Raw genomic sequence first — 13254 nt, forward strand, 5'->3', positions numbered from 1 at the left:
CTGACTTGTGTATTCTTTCACCACTAATTATATAATAATCATTTCTGTTTGTTCTCTGCTTTGAAAAAATATAGTTATTATAAAGGTTATTATACACACCCTTTGAAATGTGCAATTCAACACAAGGGTTGTGAGATTTATTCATTTATTATTCTGCATGCCTAGTACAGTGCTTGGCAGGCAGGAGGCAATCAATTCATGTGTAAGTGAAGGAGAGAAAATAGCACATTATACCCCATTTTTGAAAAACATGTCAAATCTGTGACAAGTTTTTAATGCACAAAAACATATATGATGTAATGCCAGGCACAATTTTAAATGCTTTACCTATATTGGCACATTTAATTCTCATAAAGCACCCTAGATGTGCTTTTTATTGTCATCCCCACCTTATAGATGGGGAAGTTTGTCACATGTGAAGGCTGAGTGAGTTGTCCATACCAGTGAGTGAATTGTGCCTTTAGCCACGATCCCACACTGTCTTTCAAGTTATTAATACGATACTGGCAATGTTCTTGGAAGCCTAGAAGAAACATTCCTAAAGTGCAATTAAAAAAAAAAAAAAATAGCTCCAACTCTATTCCAGACTTGAAGCAAATGTTTGGGATTTAGTTTAGGAGTTAGGGAGGATAAGTGGAATCCATCAAACACACCAAAGTACTGAAATCTTATCTCTGCCGATTTCTTATCTCATATTTCATGTTGCACAAAAAATACCTCTGGACTTCTTTGTCCTCAGAAACTTACACAAAAGGCCCTTGATTTAATGACGTCAAGTGATCAATCTTTGTACAGTTGGCTTATCACAAGTGGTATGCAACTATTTTTATGTGTTTCCTTTTGAGCCGCTGTTGAGAGTTCCACATCCACAGCTAATTCCCATTTCTATGCAACTTCCTTAGCATATGGCGGGCGTTCATGTCTAGACAGGCAGCACATAATGTTGCACACGAAACTAAACTCGAAGATAAAGAATCATGATACTGGATCATGGATTCATTTCCATAAGCACTTCCCTAGTGTTCTCTTTCTTTTTTATGTATAGTTTTCAATTATGTTTATTAATTATCAAAGTAATACACAACTGTCAAAAATGAAACAATGTAAAGATATATAAAGAAAAGTTAATCACTTCCCCAACACACCCTACCCCCACACACGTACACCGATGCTCTTCTCCCAGTTTTAGGTTCACAGCAAAATTGAATGGAAGGTACAGAGATTCCCCATATAACCCCCCACCCGCACATATGCACAGCCTCCCCCATTATCAACATCCCCACCAGAGTGAGACATCTGTTACTCTTGATGAACCTATATATAATGTATTTTTAAATATAACAATGTATGAAATAGCCATTTGGCCATTTTAACCTGTAAAACTGGCGTTTTCATATGATTCATCATAATAGAAGATCCATTGATATATATTTTAAAGATAATTTTAACTAAATGCGTAGATGCACAAAATTCCATCATGGATATTTAACCATTTTCCCATGGACAGTCAGATTGTTTCCAATTTTTGAAAGCACAAAAATGCTGCAGTCAACATCTTTAACCATACCTCTTTATAAAAAACAATTGTTCATGGCGATATCCCAATTTCTTACAACATAGTTTGGCGTATGGAAAGTCCGCAGGAAACATTTGTTGAATGTCTAAATGAATGAAGGGGCTCTGACGCTGTCATGGCAACTATGTGAATCTCATGCCGCTCGTCGGATTTACTAACTTGCCGTTGGATGGGACCATGGGTGCTCCATGGCTAGTCTCATTCTCTCTACACCCACTATCCCCTGCCATTCACTTCTACCTGTGGCAGTCAGAAAGTGTTTCTAATCCTCAGCTTCCTTTTTATGTAGCTTTGTTGAGGTATAATTCATACACCATACAATGCATCCATTTAAGGTGAATGATTCAATGAGATTTTAGTATAGTCACGGATATGCACAACCATCAACACAATTTTAGAACATTTTCATCATCTCAAAAAGAAATCTCATAGCCTTTAGCTGTCACCGTCTCATCCCTGCCCATTGCCACCCAGCCCTAAGAAACGACTAATCTACTTTCTGTAGATTTCCCGTTCTGAACATCTTATGCATATATGAATAGAATCATAGAATATGTGGTGTTTTGTGACTGGTTTCACTTAGCATAATGTTTTCAAGGTTCATTTATGTTTTAGTATGTTTCAAGACTTCATTCCTATCTATGGCCAAATAATATTCTATTGTATAAATATACCTCATTTTGTTTATCCATTCGTCAGTCGATGGACATTTGAGTTGCTTCCACTATTGGTTATTATGCATAATACTGCTATAAACACTTGTGTACACATTTTTGTGTGGATGTATTTTTTTTTTTTCTTTTAGTTATATACTTGGGAGTGAAATTGCTGAGGCACATGGTAACTCTACGTTTAAATTTTAGAGGAACTGCCAGACTATTCTCCAAACATCATTTTATACTCTCACCATTAGTGATGAGCATTCTGATTTCTCCACCTCTTCACCAACATTTGTTGTTATCTGACTTTTTGATTATAGCCATCCTGTAGGTGTGAAGTGATATGTAATTATGATTTTGATGTGCATTTCTCTAAGGACTAATGATGTTGAGCATCTTTTCATGTGCTTATTGGTCAATTATAATCTTCCTTGGAAAAAATGGGAATTGCCCCCCCCCCCATTTCAATTGGGTTATTTGTCTTTTTATTATTGAATTATAAGGGCTCATTACATATTCTGGATACAGTCCCTTATCAGATAGATACAGTTTTGTTTTGTTTTTGACTGAGGTTCTCCATGTGGCATTCCTTACTTTCTTCAGTGAACATTGCTTGCTCTTCAGTGATGTGCCCACAAGGCACACAGGGAACCAGGAGGAAAGAGCCCCTGTGTATGAATGTCTTCAGCTGGCATTTGAGAGAATCGTGTGCCCACCTCCTCACCCTGATAGATCTCATACCAATAAAACCAGAACTGGTCTTTTTAAAAACGACCTCGTTGCAGAGGGCTGCTTAATGGGTAGCGGATTAATGTCCAAACCTCTTAGCTAATTACTGTGGAACACAAATCACCCTTATGTAATAAAGCTTGACAATAAAGGAGAAGTCAAAGCGAATGTTTCAAATGGGTGAACCTTTGCGACAGCTGGACAGGCTGCTTTGTGCTTTCTCTAGTACAGTGCTGATAATGTCCACGCTATGAGTACTACTTTCTATTTTGCACAGCCAATGACTTCATGGAAAAATCCAAAGGTGCTTTATATATTAAGGTTATTTTCTGGACCTCTAAATGGAGAATTAATCTTGAACAGTTGGATTGTATTCCAGAATAGCATTTTTGTGGATTTTTGTGATGGGAAAAGTCTGAGTTCATTAGCAAGGAGACAAGACCGATGGGACTGATTAGTGAAGTAATTGTTAAATTGCAAATGGAGAAAATAACAATCACTACCCGAAAACCCCTCTCAGTATTTTCTTGACGTCCCCTTAATAGGCATGTTATATCTGAATTGGTATGTGAAGCTGTTACTCCAAGGACATTCCTTTGGACAGATGCCTGACATTTGTCCTTTGACATAGCTGTCTTTCATTACAAGAACATATTGTGTAATGGTAATTGGTAAATGATAAACTTGGCTGTAAGCAGCAGTTGTTTAGAAACTGAGATATTCAGTCTGTGGCAATATGAATATTTGTTTTTAATTTGTTTATCTTGGTGATTTTAAAACCATCTACCCTAAGATCGATCCACAAGAAAGACTTTTTTTAAAAAATTAGGATATAAATGACATATAACATTGTATACATTTAAGGTGTACAATGTGGTGATTTGATACATTTATATATTGCAGTATAATTACCATGGTAGCATTAGGTGATACCTCTATCATGTCACAGAATTATCTTTTTGTGTGTGTGTGTGTGTGTGGTGAAAAGCAGTGAAGATCTAGTCTCTTAGCATCTTGAAGTTTATAATATGTATTATTGACTATAATCACTGTGCTGTACATTTGATTTCCAGAACTTATTTATCGGCTCATTGCAAATTTGTAGGCTTAAACATGTTCCCAATTCCCCACTCCCTAGCCCCGGTAAATACCATTCCACTCTCTGTTTTTATGAGTTCAGCTTTTTAAGATTCCACATCTAAGTGATAACATACAGCATTTCTCTTTCCCTGTCTGACTTACGTCACTTAGCATAATGCCCGCAAGAGAGTCTTAATAATTATTGAAGATCAAAAACACTCTGTGAAACTGAATTGCCAAATTAGAGTTGGCTGGCCATATGAGGGTAGTGTTGACTATAAGAACAGAGGGGTTAGGGGAGTAAAACTCAAAGTCACAAACAAGACTTTCTAGGGTGGTGGTGATGGAACCTTTCACCTAGCTGACTCTTCTGTGCAGGCCACAGGGCATTGCTTAGGTTCCCACTGGTAGTTTTACTGTGGCTGGGAAAGAACATAGATGTGGGAGTGAGACCTGGGTGGTACTCCTAGGTCTATCCCTCACCAACTGAATGATGTAGGACAAGTTACTTGGTATCTCTGAGACTCTATAGAGATGAGGACTCAACTTATCTCATTGCAAGGAATAAATGACACAGTATCTATAAAAGGCCCACTCCAGTAACTGGCCCAAGGCAGGTACTCACCACATGCTACTTTCCTCTCCACCCCTTTTTGTTTTCTGTCCCCTTTCCTTCCACCAAACTGTTCCTCCACAATTTTGGCCAACTCAGCACTTGAGTTTTTGGGAGACTCTACTTGATTTATGGTGGAGAAAGGAGATAATGTCCAAATGCCCATCCTCAGATCTACATGCAAAGTATAACTCCCTTCTAGTTATCACTGGCCTTTTGGCAAAGTTGACTGCAATTCCCACCTCCTCTTTTCCTTGCATATATTCCTCCCAGTTATTTTCTAAATTGAGATATAATTGACATATAACATTATGTTAGTTTCAGGTGTACAACATAATTATTTGACATATGTATATATTGTGAAATGATCACCACAATGAGTTTGGTGATCATTTGAATGAGTTTGGTCACCATCACTTCACATAGTTACACATTTTCTTCTTCTTAAGAACTTTTAAGATTTACTCTCTTAAGCAACTTTCAATATACAATACAGTATTGTTAACTAGAGTCACCTCCCAGTTATTCTTGACCTTGGCTGTGAATTCCATCTGTCTTCTGCTCACCTTACAGGTGTGTCACTTAAGAGGCAACATAGGAAAAGACAATCAACCTGGTAGAAATATTGGCAATTTATAGATGAGTGAATCAACATGATTAAAAGAGTTATGAAAAGGTGCTCAAACCCACTGGGAATTAGGAAAATACAGATTAAAGTAACAATGAAATATCACTGGCAAAAATTTAAAAGACTGTAATACCTATGCATGGCTAGTAGTAAGGTGAATTAACACCATGTTTATAGAAACAACCAGGCAAGCTCTAGCGAATTTAGCCATTAAAATTATGTTATTACAATTAACAAATGCATATGCTTTCCAACCTGGCAGTCCACTCCTGTGACTGTATTCCTTAGAAAATAAAGCATCAAGGGCCGGCCCGGTGGCTCAGGCGGTTAGAGCTCCATGCTCCTAACTCCGAAGGCTGCCAGTTCGATTCCCACATGGGCCAGTGGGCTCTCAACCACAAGGTTGCCAGTTCAACTCCTCGAGTCCCGCAAGGGATGGTGGGCATCCCTTGAGTCCTGCAACTAAAATTGAACACGGCACTTTGAGCTGAGCTGCCGCTGAGTTCCCAGATGGCTCAGTTGGTTGGAGCACACCCTCTCACCACAAGGTTGCCGGTTCGACTCCCGCAAGGGAGGGTGGGCTGTGCCCCCTGCAACTAACAACGGCAACTGGACCTGGAGCTGAGCTGTGCCCTCCACAACTAAGACTGAAAGAACAACAACTTGAAGCTGAGCAGCACCCTCCACCACTGAGATTGAAAGGACAACAACTTGACTTGGAAAAAGTCCTGGAAGTACACACTGTTCCCCAATAAAGTCCTGTTCCCCTTCCCCAATAAAATCTTAAAAAAAAAAAAAGAAAAGAAAGCATCAATACAGAATACTGTTTACAAGGGGAGTTATTGAAGCATTGTTAATAAAGGAAAAAGAAAAAAACTCAAGCAAATAGAAAACAGCTGGAAACAAAGACCTGTAGGGGAAAAGCTGGTAAAATAATTGGTATCATCTCATCAAGGTATATTTTTAGGTTTTAAAAATACTGAATTAGAGCTATCATAGTTGACAAAGTATTATAGAATGAGGAAATAAAGAATGCAGAGAAATCTGTATAAAATGATGCAATTTATAAAATAAACAAGGGCCAACAAAATTCCAGGTGTGTGTGTGTGTGTGTGTGTGGTGTGTGTGTTTATGATGATATGATCATAGAGAAAAATAAGGATAATAGTTTTAGGCTATTATCATGGGATACTGAGGAATGGTGGGGACAGCGAAAATGAGGGCAAGTGGAAAAGAAAGCAAAAGATTGCACTAAGCACCACTCCATCAAATATGATGATTCCATTTATGTAAAATTAATATGTGCCTATATGTATAAAGAAATAGGAATAAGGAGTTAGAACTTGATCTACTGACTTGTCGAGACAATTGCTATATAGTAAAAAAAAAAAAGAAAATATTAAAGTCATGGGACTATATTATTTTTGTTTGTAAAATAAAAGCTATCCAATCAATTGTTGATGAACCCCTCCCTCTACCCACCTCTATATGTGTACGTGTTTTTGTATTTGCATGTGCTCGTACACATGTATATATACCTGGTGATGTGATGGAAGATGCACATGAACGTCTGGGATGGCTTTTTCTTCATACATCTTGTGGAAATTTGAAAAAATATTTAAAATTTAAAAATCATCTTTGTAATTTGAGAAAATATCTAGTAAAGAAAAGGATTATTTCAAGGTCATACCATTCCCCCCCCCCCCCCTGAGGAAATAAAAAAGGCAAGCTAATGGTCATTAGTGGCTGAGAGGCAGTTTATAATTGTTTGAAAAGAATCTGGTTAGTTACCTTTGTGGGCATTAACTCAATGCTAAAGAATTATTAGGGAGTTAAAAATTAAAATGGTAAGAGGGAATGGGTGTATCTAGAGCTCTCTTTGGTCCAGACTCGTCCTGGTTCTTGAGAACTCGAGCCAGAAGAGCTACTCTGGAATAGCTCATTCTAAACTAACCCTGACCTCTGTTTCAGAACAGCTTATCTTTCAAAGGCAGGGCCAGGCCGATAAAGTGTCTAGGCGGGGTTTGTGGTTTTCTTGCCCAGCACGCCAGATTCCAAATTGGACTGTCATTGCAGCTTCCATGAAGAGTCCCAGGAGTTCTATAAACTTGAGGTTAAACCCTGGCCAGTACACAGAGACCTGGGAACAACCTTTCCCAAACAATCCTTTAAAAAGGCTTTTTGCTTCAGTAGGCGGAGGAGCAGCAGGAGAGAGGGAAGGACACACAGCGGTATGTGGTTGTGGATATTCCACCAGCCAAAGACAGGAGGCTGATTAGAGCGTTGGACAGAAAATTAATGAAAAATTTTATTTTCCCATGACTTAGGGTTTGTCTGACGGCGCGTGTTGGAATTCCAGACTCTTTTGGCTCACTATGGCCGTTGAAATCCTGCTGATCTTTAAAAAGAGATCCTTGGGAGTCAGAGAGGTGGATGCTGAGTAGCTCCCATTTTCCTGACTTTTCTCCACTCAGAACAATGAACAGGAACTAATAGGCCTCCCCTGCGTTCTGCCTCAATGTCCCCTAACAGTTTTCTTCCTCTCCAAGTCCCTGTCATATCACAAGACAGTTACAGATATTGAATAAAAGTATATAACTGCAATGGAATTTTATCTCACATGAATATTTCTGTCATGGGAGATTATGAATCTGGTAAGAGCCCTGACCGATTAAGTAGCCCTAATCAAGAAAATCCATAGACCTATTGCCTAATTATGACAAAGGCACAAGAGCACTGACTGACAAGGGCTGGTGACAATTTTTAAATATATATTAGGCCACTTGCAGCTTCTTTTTGATTTGTAGTTTTTTTTTTAAACCAAGAATTCTATAGAAATACAACAGGAGAGCAGAAATATTTCTGGACATACTGCTTCCCAATTTTACTTAAAGAATACCTGGTCTTTAAGAAAGTATGGACTGATTCAGATACAGTAAAATACTAGTTAATATGGACAAATTTGCATGTTTTGCATTTAAGCTTACTTTTGGACAACTTCTTCTGAAGTAACTACTAGGCTTGCAAAGACAAAAATTACTCAGCATCAGCACTTTTTCTTTAAATGACTGAGGCTGTTTACCCTTCAGTCTATATATTTTTATTCTTTATCTTCTCTTTTGGCAGTTTTGCAGTACACTTATTACAAGATACCTCACATATCATGCCCAACACATAGTAGGTATTCACTATATGTTTGTTATATGAGGGAATGCCATGATGATTCATAGGTTTAGTCAGCATAGACTAGGTTATGCTGTTGTAACAAATAACTGAAATCTCAGTGGCTTAGCATAACCAAAGTGTATTTCTTGCTCATCACAAACTCTAATGTGAGTTGACAGGGGATTGTTTACAATTGGTGAGTTGGGGATTCCCTTCAACTTGTGAAGTCATCATCCCAACATGTGACTTCCAGAGTGTCCCAGCAAAGGAAGGGAATATGAAGGAGACCCACTGACTTTCAGGTGTCTTGGAATGGAAATGGAATATCACTTCCTCTTACATTCCTGTGTGCCAGACGCAATCATGTGGCCCTAACTCAACAACAGGGGAATATGGGAGATGCAGGGAGCCCATGAATATTCAATGAGCTCTAATGGTCTTTTCTGACCTTCAATTTTAGGAAACAATGAGGTGCAAATTAAAAGCCCATGCGATATTTTCCACTTTCAGTTGTCTAGACTTCCTTACCCCTAGTACTACAAAGGACTTCGTGGGTAATTTTTTTTTTTCCATGGGAAATGCTGTGTACTATATGTAACTCATTGAATTTAAAATCTGTAATTATTTATTAAATGTTTTGAAAAGTGCCACATTAAAGAAACCTATTTAATTAGAATAGGCAAGATATACAGGGAAGTCAATTTATTTATTTATTTATTTATTTGATAAACATTTTTTGAATACCTACCATTTCCTGGGTGTTAAGCTAGACTGTGGTGGAAAATTAGATGAGTAAGGGCTTTTTCTTATCCACAAGGAGATTAATTCCAAGGGAGAAGTATAAAGCAATTCCATATGAGTGCTTGCATTATAATAGGGGAATAAAGTATTTTACCTATTTATCAATAGGTACCTATACTTTTTTACGACAAAGAAAATAGTCTTGTGATTCACTTGAACATATCTGAGGTACTATTTTATTGCATAATCATCTTACAGTAAGCAAGCAACCTTTTTAAAAAAGACTTTATTTTTTTGAGCAGTTGTAGGCTCGTAGTAAAAGTGAGCAGAAGGTAGAGTTTTCCCACATGCTCCCTAAGGCAGGCAGTTTTGAGATATAATGGTACCAGTTTACTTTCTGTGTAGCTGACAATTTTCCTTAATGGTATACCCTATGAAACCATTATGTTTTCAAGATGAACTATCATAGGAATGCAAATTAATAACAAAATATACTAATGTGACCCTTAAATTATTTTATTTAAAAAGTGGTGCATTCTTATGGTAAAAAATATTAAACAAGCCCAATCAGAGTATACTCAAATGTTAAGACTTTTATCTACAGCCTTTAATCTAAGTCTCTAATCCTTTTCTCCAGAAGTAACTACTCTTATCTTTTTTCTGTACTCATATTCTTCTAGAGATCATCTGTGTATATGAGTATACTATTATATATATATATACACACATATATGTATGTGTGTATATATTATATATCCCCCTTTTAAAACAAATGATAACCTATGATATGCACTATTCTGTACTTTGTTTTTTAAAAATTAATAGCGTATCTAGAGTTCTATTCTGTACACACAGACACACACACAGTGTTTGGATGTACCATCATTTATGTAGCTTGCACCTTACTGATGACCATTTAAATCAAAATGGCTTTTAAAGTTTATTTTTTTAAAAATGTTATGTTTTGAATTTTTAAAAAAGCAACCAAAATAATGAAGCCTTAAAATATGATTCTTGTGAGGTATTTTTAATACGCAAATGGGTTTTTTCCAAAAAGTGCAGTTTTACATATAAGAATTTAGCATATAAGAATATATCTAAGAGTTCGTTGCATGTATGTTTTATGTGCAACTTAAAAATGTATTTTTTTCTTTTTTAAAGAAGGGTAATTGGTTTAAGAGTTAGATTCACTAGGAAATAGCATTTAAGATTCATTTGTTTTGAATTCATAGAAATATACCCTTGAACATAACATGGGTATAAATTGAAGCATAGACACAATTACTGATGATAATTCCATAGCCTGAGCAGAATTTTACAAAGATGCTAATTTTACATTATTGCATCTAAAAACATTAATGCTTTCTGAGTTGTGATGAATATATGGAGAGCAGAGAACACAGAAATTTAGGAAAAAGGGTTAATATGTTTCCTTTTGAATATTCAGTGTAAGTAGGAATATCCTCTAAAATGAAGCAAGCTGCCAGGAACCAGGGAGGGCGGACTAGGCCAGAGATCTTCCACCTCCCAGAGCAGTGAGGAATCACTCTCATCTTTGAAGTGATTTACAAACGTTAATCAAGCTTCCCAGCAGCGGTGTTCGGCAGGGAGGTTATAATTACCGTTATACAAATGGGAGATGGAGACACAAATAGGGTAAGTACTTTGCCGCAGGCGCACTACGTTTCTTCCGCGAGTTAGACTGCAGGAGAGCTTGGCTTCACCACCCAGGGGACGGCCCCTGCCCTCCAGAGAGACCAGCACTGGCCTGAGAAAACCAAGGCCCGGTCTCCATGGGACAAGAGAGGTAGAGAAATAGGGCCACAGTAAGGTAACTTGATGACTCAACGTAGATATTCTCATTACTGTTGACCTTTGTACAACACAGGTTTAACCTGCATGGGTTCCACTTATCTGTGGATATTTTTCCATACATACCTCTACTGTTTTCTGTTTGTGGTTTGGAGTCTGTGGATGCAGAGGGCCGATTGTATGCATTGATCTGTGCCATTTTATCTAGAGAATTTTGGTATCTGAGGTGGGTCCTAGAACAAATCCTCCAGTGATACCAAGAGACAACTTAAGTTTTTGGGGAGTCAGAAGTTATATGCAGATTTTTGACTGCAGGGAGGTGGGTGCCCCTAACCTCCTGCATGTTTAAGGGTCAAATCTAGTTGTCTCAGGGCAGGGACTGAGAATAGCCTTCCGTATGGGCATGCACCCAGTAGGCATTCAGTAAGAACCTGCTCGTAATCATGATGGATTACCCAGATCAGAAAGGCAATGTTTTTTCCCCCTATTTAGATAATTGTTCAATTTAACTTTTCCAAAGATTTGGCTGAATCCAGATTTCAAACTAAAACAAAGTTTCTCTCTCATCGTACTGGTGATTAATTTCTTCCAGAATGTTGCTTTAAAATGTAAAGCAGAGAGTTGTGAAAACCGAGTGACAAATATAAAATGATATATAGACTGGCAGCCTGAAAATGAGTAATCAGGCCTGTCTTGATACTTGTCCGAATCCTACAGCATTCAGATAGAGAGTTGTTAATATTGCTGGAAGTCTGAAGGTGAAAAAACATGGAAGGGAAAGTATACAGAGAAACATCTTAATAAATCTCATCCATCCATTCATCTGTTGCTGGTTGGGCATAGGGTAAGTTTTAGGAAGGATAACAGAGAGTAAGTTTTTTAGGAACAGTGTTTTCTTATAGCTTGGAAGGATGAACAGCCTCAGACCAGCTTCCTATGACCTACAACAATGGGGACGGCAAGTGGGCAAGCTAAATAGAAAGACTACAAAGACAGGAAGTTGGACACACATGTCACTTATGGAGAAGACCTCCACATACTCTTGGACAACACATCTGTACACACCTTGGATCATAAACACACACACACACACACACACACACACACACACACACATAATACGAGGTACACATTTCTCATCTATAAGTGTGTATAGGGAAATACATTATGAGTGCATTTACTCCATTACACCTTTTATGTATATGTGTGTGTGTTAGTTATTTTTTCAAATCTCTCATCTCCTTGAAACTAGAAACACCATATTCTTTTTATTTTTTTCACCCTACCCAAGACTTTCAACAGTTGTTTGCTTATCATTTGTTGAATAATATTGAATTATGTGCAAATAAAAGTGTACTCTCAGCTCTTCAGAGACTTAAAGCTCTGAAACCCAGTCCAGAATTAGCTTCATCTTTCAGAGCCTCCTACCCAGGAAATAAATCCAGGAGTCACTCGTTGAAAGGACTTTCTCAAAGACCCTTATACAATTACTTCTGTTCTAGAGATAGGGCCTGAAGATAAAGACTGAATTTTATATTTTAAATGTCTTTTTGTCACTGTAACAGTGTATTATCCTTATAACAATGAACAATAGTTAACAAAAATGAAGATTGACTGCAGAAGATGGTAACAAAATACTTAAGTGATTAATAATTTCTTTATTCCACCTATATTTTGGTGGTTTAGAATTTTAATAAATTTCATCGGGTTCTCTGATTTTTCTTTCTCTGAACTTCCAACCAAGTGAATAACCTCTACTGCTTGTCCAAATTTTCATTTTCTCTTGAAGTGTTCTGGTTGAGTTCACAGATCTTGAAAATGTGTTTCAAAAATGCACACATCTCTATCTTTTTAAAAATGAAAAAGTCAAAACAAAGCCACACCACAATATAAAAAAAATCATTCTTCTTGTATGTGTATACAGACAACCTGGAAAGTTCCTTGAGGAATTAATTCCACTGACATTTATTCGTCTATTGCATTTTTTCCCCCATGAAAAATCTTGCTGCTTTTGATACTTCCTCTGCATTTGGTTGCTTTTCCCTTCTGGTTGGCTCACTTCTTTTGATTTTGGTTTTTGGTTGGCTGCTGGCTGAGGTACTGAGTCATGCTGAATTATTTTGCATTCTGTCCTTGATTCAGGGTGTTCTTTCGGCTAGTCCCATGCCCTTCCTGCTCCCGTGGCGCTCATCCACCTGTGGGTAGATCAGTTCCATCTGTCCTCAACACTCTTTGAACAGTGGCTCACGTC

At 37.5% G+C, this 13254-nt stretch overlaps 1 long non-coding RNA gene across 1 annotated transcript in view; it reads left to right on the forward strand.

Moving 5' to 3' along the window:
* Positions 1 to 13254, forward strand: part of LOC141571141 (uncharacterized) — a 366264-nt gene that overhangs the window by 57291 nt on the left and 295719 nt on the right. The gene's annotated exons all lie outside the window — the stretch shown is intronic.

The sequence above is a fragment of the Rhinolophus sinicus genome, linkage group LG04 (assembly GCF_036562045.2).
Source record: "Rhinolophus sinicus isolate RSC01 linkage group LG04, ASM3656204v1, whole genome shotgun sequence".
Classification (NCBI taxonomy): Eukaryota; Metazoa; Chordata; class Mammalia; order Chiroptera; family Rhinolophidae; genus Rhinolophus; species Rhinolophus sinicus.